This window comes from Convolutriloba macropyga, unplaced genomic scaffold (genome assembly GCF_964194025.1).
Source record: "Convolutriloba macropyga unplaced genomic scaffold, txConMacr16.3 SCAFFOLD_1013, whole genome shotgun sequence".
Lineage (NCBI taxonomy): Eukaryota > Metazoa > Xenacoelomorpha > Acoela > Convolutidae > Convolutriloba > Convolutriloba macropyga.
Window position 1 is genome coordinate 32,501 of NW_027452697.1, and position 7,047 is coordinate 39,547.

Sequence of the window (7,047 nt, forward strand, 5' to 3'; positions counted from 1 at the left end):
TTATGACTGGTATCGAAAATGACCTTTACAGGATTTTCACCTTCTTTGATGCTACTTTCCAGTAGACATCAGGACAAATTCACCAGTCTAGCATCAAACCATACCGGACACCGAGAAATGTTGCCATTTCTCTTCCCGATGAGCTTTTCCCTGTTCATTCGCCATTACTAAGGGATTCTCAGTTGATTTCTTTTCCTCCCCTTACTGATATGCTTAAGTTAAGGGGGTTCTCTCGCCCAATTCAGGTTATGTAGTTGATTGTCTCTTAATTGGTTCACTGACCAATATGAGACAGAAACCGATTCAGCAGTTTTGTTCGCTACTACTATCAAACACAGGTCGAAGTTTCCATTCAGTCATTAATTCCAACTTTCAAATGTTGTTGTTTCAGCTTTCGCTTACTAGAAGCAACATAATACTCGCTGCAATACAGACCTCGGGAAACCCTCACCGTGAATAAGGTTCACTCACATATTTCACTACATTTTGCGTGGGATTGGAGATGAGGCTACTCGTTCTTGCTCAGTACTAGGCTGAAAATTAACGAAACTTCGTTACAAACGTTCACATGTTGATGTTTCCGCTTTCGCGTACTCGAAACAACATAATACTAGTCTTTGTAATTTAGTTTCATAATTTCAACTGTTCTCATGCAGAATTTTTGCTCATTCTTATCCCAAATTTTGACCTGGCTACTAGTTACACTCCTTGTACTTATTGCAAAATGACCACAAATTTCAACAGCTTTCACATGTTGCTGTTTCGGCTTTCGCTTACTACAGTCAACATAATACTCGTTGCAAAATAAGTGCTCGGCATCTGCAATTTTCCAAAGACGAAGTTTCGCCAGTTCAATTTTCGCTCGCCAATTATGGCTACTAATTCACACGGTACTGAGCTCAACAACATTAAATTTGTTCAGCAAGACTTTCACATGTTGATGTTTTGGCTTTCGCCTACTAGAAGCAACATAATACTCGTCTTGTTAGCTCATTCAATGAGAATAGCTTTTCCCGTTGAGAATTTTTGCCTTCAATTGGCGTTGTAGTGAGTTTGGCTACTCAGATCACCAAATACTTGTGACAATTCGAACCAGAAATGTTTTCAATTTTCACATGCTGATGTTTCGGATTCAACCTACTAGAAGCAGCATAATACTTGTATTCAACAATTTCTGTATCAAATCCCAGTTTTCTCTGGTGCATCTTTGCCAAACTATTCCAAACTGCCTGAGTCTGAATACCAATTACAGGTACTAGTAAATGCACGTTACTAAGGACTATATAGTTCTAGGTTACTGTACACAACGACGTTCACATGTTGATGTTTCAGCTGCCGCTTACTAGAAACAACATAATACTTATCGTGCATACCTTTCCATAACTTGTCCTTTTCAGATGCATTAGTTTCCCTTTGTCTTGGCTTCTACAGTCAGACTGGCTACTAGTAACAGCACAGTACTAATCACATATCGTTCTACAGTTTGCAGACAACTTTCACATGTTGATGTTTCAGCTTTCGCCTACTAGAAACAACATAATACTCGCTGTATACATTTGTAGTTCTCTATGTAACTTTCATGTGAAGAAGTTTCGCCAGTCTTTTTGACTGTCTCAAATCTGAGTCATGCTTAGGCTACTAGTTGCTTCATAGTACTTATCGCCTCGAGATCATTGAACAAAACTTGATTTTCACATGTTGCTGTTTCAGCTTCCGCTTACTAGAAACAACATAATACTAGTCTCATTAAGTTCCGTCTCTTTGCAATTTTCTTATGAAGAAAATTCGCCATCACAATGGCTCCAGCAGTTCTTGATCAAGGAATGCAATCATTGATCAGAATGCTATTATTTGAATCGGTTCTGCTTTAAGTGTTCCAATTTTATTGGAAGCACCAACAATAGAACATCAATGTGTTCAATCGAGAGTTATATAACCCTGAATCGGACGCAGTCAACAGCCGAAGCCGAGACCGCCTTTTGCGTTAGAGAGGTCGGTAAACAAATCTTGCGATTCATACCGAATTAACACATATAGCTGTGCTCCTCTTCGTAAAGCGAGCCAAGTGATCCCCTGTTGAAGGATGTATTTGGACCAATCTAGTAGCATTTGGTTTCCAACAAGCTCTCCCAAGTTAGCTTACTTATTGGGCTTTTCAACCAATTCGGTTGGCTACAAGCATCATCAAAGTACTAGCCACAGTTTGATCGCAAAATTCTACGACTTTCACATGTTGATGTTTCGGCTTGCGCTTAGCCTACTATAAGCAACATAATACTAGTCATATCATAGAGCGTGATCAGCTTGTGACGTTCTCATGATGAAGTTTCACCAACAGTGTCTCACTTCGAGCTTAAATCCAGCTACTAGTAACTACACAGTACTGACTGCAACGATAACTTTTATCTATACCTTTCACATGCTGCGCTTTCGGCCAGGGCCTACTAACGTCAACATAATACTCGATATAAACTTTTGTTCATGATGCAGCTTCCCCATGCAGAAGTTTCGCCTTCAAATGCTCTCTTGGCCATATGACGTAAGAAAAGGTTACTAGTAACATCACAGTACTAGCCACAGTTTGATTGCAAAATTCTACGACTTTCACATGTTGATGTTTCGGCTTGCGCTTAGCCTACTAGAAGCAACATAATACTAGTCATATCATAGAGCGTGATCAGCTTGTGACGTTCTCATGATGAAGTTTCACCAACAGTGTCTCATTTCGAGCTTAAATCCAGCTACTAGTAACTACACAGTACTGACTGCAACGCTAACTTTTATCTATACCTTTCACATGCTGCGCTTTCGGCCAGGGCCTACTAACGTCAACATAATACTCGATATAAACTTTTGTTCATGATGCAGCTTCCCCATGCAGAAGTTTCGCCTTCAAATGCTCTCTTGGCCATATGACGTAACACAAGGTTACTAGTAACATCACAGTACTAGCCACAATTTGATCGCAAAATTCTACGACTTTCACATGTTGATGTTTCGGCTTGCGCTTAGCCTACTAGAAGCAACATAATACTAGTCATATCATGGAGCGTGATCAGCTTGTGACGTTCTCATGATGAAGTTTCACCAACAGTGTCTCATTTCGAGCTTAAATCCAGCTACTAGTAACTACACAGTACTGACTGCAACGATAACTTTTATCTATACCTTTCACATGCTGCGCTTTCGGCCAGGGCCTACTAATGTCAACATAATACTCGATATAAACTTTTGTTCATGATGCAGCTTCCCCATGCAGAAGTTTCGCCTTCAAATGCTCTCTTGGCCATATGACGTAACACAAGGTTACTAGTAACATCACAGTACTAGCCACAATTTGATCGCAAAATTCTACGACTTTCACATGTTGATGTTTCGGCTTGCGCTTAGCCTACTAGAAGCAACATAATACTAGTCATATCATAGAGCTTGATCAGCTTGTGACATTCTCATGATGAAGTTTCACCAACAGTGTCTCATTTTGAGCTTAAATCCAGCTACTAGTAACTACACAGTACTGACTGCAACAATAACTTTTATCTATACCTTTCACATGCTGCGTTTTCGGCCAAGGCCTACTAACGTCAACATAATACTCGATATAAAATTTTGATCATGATGCAGCTTTCCCATGCAGAAGTTTCGCCTTCAAATGCTCTCTTGGCCATATGACGTAAGAAAAGGTTACTAGTAACATCACAGTACTAGCCACAGTTTGATTGCAAAATTCTACGACTTTCACATGTTGATGTTTCGGCTTGCGCTTAGCCTACTAGAAGCAACATAATACTAGTCATATCATAGAGCGTGATCAGCTTGTGACGTTCTCATGATGAAGTTTCACCAATAGTGTTTCATTCGAATTGGTTCTGCTTTAAGCTCTCCAATTGTTTTGGATGAACCAGTTTTGCCCTTCGAAGCCACTTTTGTGAGCTTTTGTGGGTCTTTACCAAGAGGATATACCTCAAGGCCTCTTTCAATTCCTTTAAGTTCTTTCAACTCCTTTACAGTTTCTAGGTTCACATAGCTGCAAACCTTATTTCTAGTTTTAAGTCTGGCCAACTTGGGGAGAGTTGGTGCAGACCGTGACCAATTCTAGTAGGATGCCACAACAAGAATGTGATCAACTTAGCTTGTCGATGAACCTGCCCCACATTCAAACAACTCTATCGCCTTTTCCTCGTATAGTTATATGCGAGGGCCTCTCATAGAGAGCGCTGTTAGCAACCTTTTCCACATAGACGATAAAGTTGTGAGTGTTTTGCACATGGCTGTTGTCATCACCACGTGACGAGTCAACTCAGCTTGACTCTCTACACTCCGACAAGCTTTGCACATACGCCTTTAGTTCAGTATGTGTCTTTAATCTGACTCCGGTGCCTCAAGCCGGAAAAATTGTCAGATTATGATCATTATCGGTTAGTCATCCCGATGCAAGATCGTATCGTACTGTCTTTGTCTACCTCCAGATTCCGAAGAACAGGAGGAGACTCTCCCAGACCTACATATCTGGGAGAATGTTCAGAGGGCGAGAAGCTGTGGATTACTCTCCCCTAAGAACTGACTAAACTTTACCCTCGTCCAAGGTAAGTTTATTTTAGCTAGCCTTCTATGTAAAGGATCTGAGGCTAAGCTGTGTTTTTTCGAGCCTTTGGCTCGGAGCAAGTTCAGTGGGCGCCCCGAGTAGCTCAACTCTTTCCCACTGAACAGCGCAACGCTCTGTCACTCGCTGGGATTTTTGCGTGTCGGTTCTAACCACGCGACTTGTGGACCTTTTTAGGCCTTTCTCATTCACAAGTCTATAGCTGGGCTTCTATAACCCAGCTTCTGAGATCTAGATAGCTGCAGTTCTGCTAGGCTGCTTTTGCTAACTAGTCTCCCTTTAAGCAGTCCCTTGCCATGACTGCTGAACTATGTATCCACACAAGTAGTTTTTGAGCTCGATACATAATTCGAGATTGGTTGCCAAGCAATCTCTAGCGACAGAGCGTCATGCGCACTACAGACATGGCCTCTACCAGCAGCCATGCCCGAAGGAATCAATCACTGATCCTTCCGCAGGTTCCCCTACGGAAACCTTGTTACGACTTTTACTTCCTCTAGACAATTAAGCTCGATCCGCTTCATCCCGTTGCCGGAGACCGAAGTCCCAACAGTAGGAATTTGCAATTCTTGCTTAACTATCCAATCAGTAGTAGCGACGGGCGGTGTGTACAAAGGGCAGGGACGTAATCCCTATGAGTTGTTGACTCATAAGTACCAGGAATTCCTGGTTCACGTCTGCAAGTTACAACAGACGATCCCCTTGAAGCGCTGTACTTTTCTCTGATTGCCCAGTCCATTTCGGACCAAGGGCTGAGTACTCAATCTAAAAGTACACAGTGTAGCGCGCGTGCAGTCCAGAACATCTAAGGGCATCACAGACCTGTTATAGCCTCACTTCATCTGCGGTATTTAATTCCGCATAGTTCCTCTAAGAAGTGTTTGAATTCACATATAGTGAATTTCATTATTTAGATGGAGAAGATCTCGTTCGTTATCGGAATTAACCAGACAGATCACTCCACTAACTAAGAACGGCCATGCACCACCGCCCATATAATCATGAAAGATATTCAATCTGTCAATCCTTAAGATGTCTGGACCGGGTGAGTTTTCCCGTGTTGAGTCAAATTAAGCCGCAGGCTCCACTCCTGGTGGTGCCCTTCCGTCAATTCCTTTAAGTTTCGATTTTGCAACCATACTTCCCCCGGAACCAATAAACTTTGGTTTCCCGGTTAATCTCTTGCCAAGTCAAGATCGACTTTGACAAATTGTAGGTTGGTATAGTTTATGGTCAGAATTACGAGGGTATCTAATCCTCTTCAATACTCTGACTTTCGTTCTTGATTAATGAAAACATTCTTGGCAAATGCTTTCGCAGTAGTTTGTCTTGCCACGATCCAAGAATTTCACCTCTAACGTAGCAATACAAATGCCCCCGTCTGTTCCTTTCAATCATTACCGCACTCAGCCAACCGGCATCAATCGAGTAGCGGGTCATTCTCCATTATTCCATGCTTTATTATTCGATCCCAAAGGATGCTTTGAACACTCTAATTTTCTCAGGGTGAAAACACCGTTTCCACAGTTCGTCACATTTAAGTGCAAACTATTTCTTCGATGCGAAGGATGAGCGGAACGAGTCAACAGATTTAACTGAAGACCATGTTGCCGTTCTACTCAAACAGATCCAACTATGAGCTTTTTAAACGCAGCAACTATTGCATACGCTTGTAGAGGCTGGTATTACCGCGGCTGCTGGCACCAGACTTGCCCTCTACTCGTTCATCAATGGAGCTTTTAAGTCCATTCCATTCTGATTACAAACCATAAAGGTTCATATCATTATTTCTAGTCACTACCTCCTCGTGCGGAGAGTGGGTAATTTGCGTGCCTGCTGCCTTCCTTGGATGTGGTAGCCGTTTCTAAGGCTCCCTCTCCGGAATCGAACCCTGATTCCCCGTTACCCGTCACAACCATGGTAGTCCGTTACACTACCATCATAGGTTGATAGGTCAGAAATTCGGAAGTTCCGTCCCCAAGCCGAAGCTATCTGGGATCTTTCAGTTACTAGGACTCATCACGGGATGTGTCTGTACTTAGCAAATCACCCGGTGTAGTCTTGTAAAAGTCTCCGACAGTGTCGGACAATCAGCATGCATTAGCTGCAGGGTTACCGCAGTTATTCATTTAGCTTGCAAATCAACTAATAGATAGTAACTGATTTAATGAGCCATTCGCGGTTCCACTTTTTCAAGCTTCGCTTGCACATGCATGGCTTAGTCTTTCAGACAAGCATATGGCAACTGACAGGATCAATCAGTTTAATTGTACTTTGAACAATCTTTCGATTTGTTCGAATTTAGAAAGACATAGCCTTGCGGCCTCGTCAATCTTGCTTTGAGCTTTTTAAATCACGAAGAGTTTCAATGCATGCTTTGGCATGGCTACTAGTTACTACACAGTACTCTACACACTTAGAGTTACCCACGATTACACATTTCA

General features: G+C 42.1%; 2 pseudogenes; both read right to left on the minus strand.

The window, feature by feature from the left end:
- The window catches only part of LOC142357720 (large subunit ribosomal RNA), a 4,285-nt pseudogene extending 4,035 nt beyond the window's left edge, over positions 1-250 (minus strand).
- A 1,683-nt stretch (positions 251-1,933) lies between these two features.
- LOC142357721 (5.8S ribosomal RNA) lies at positions 1,934-2,085 on the minus strand (annotated as a pseudogene).
- Positions 2,086-7,047: the final 4,962 nt, after the last annotated feature.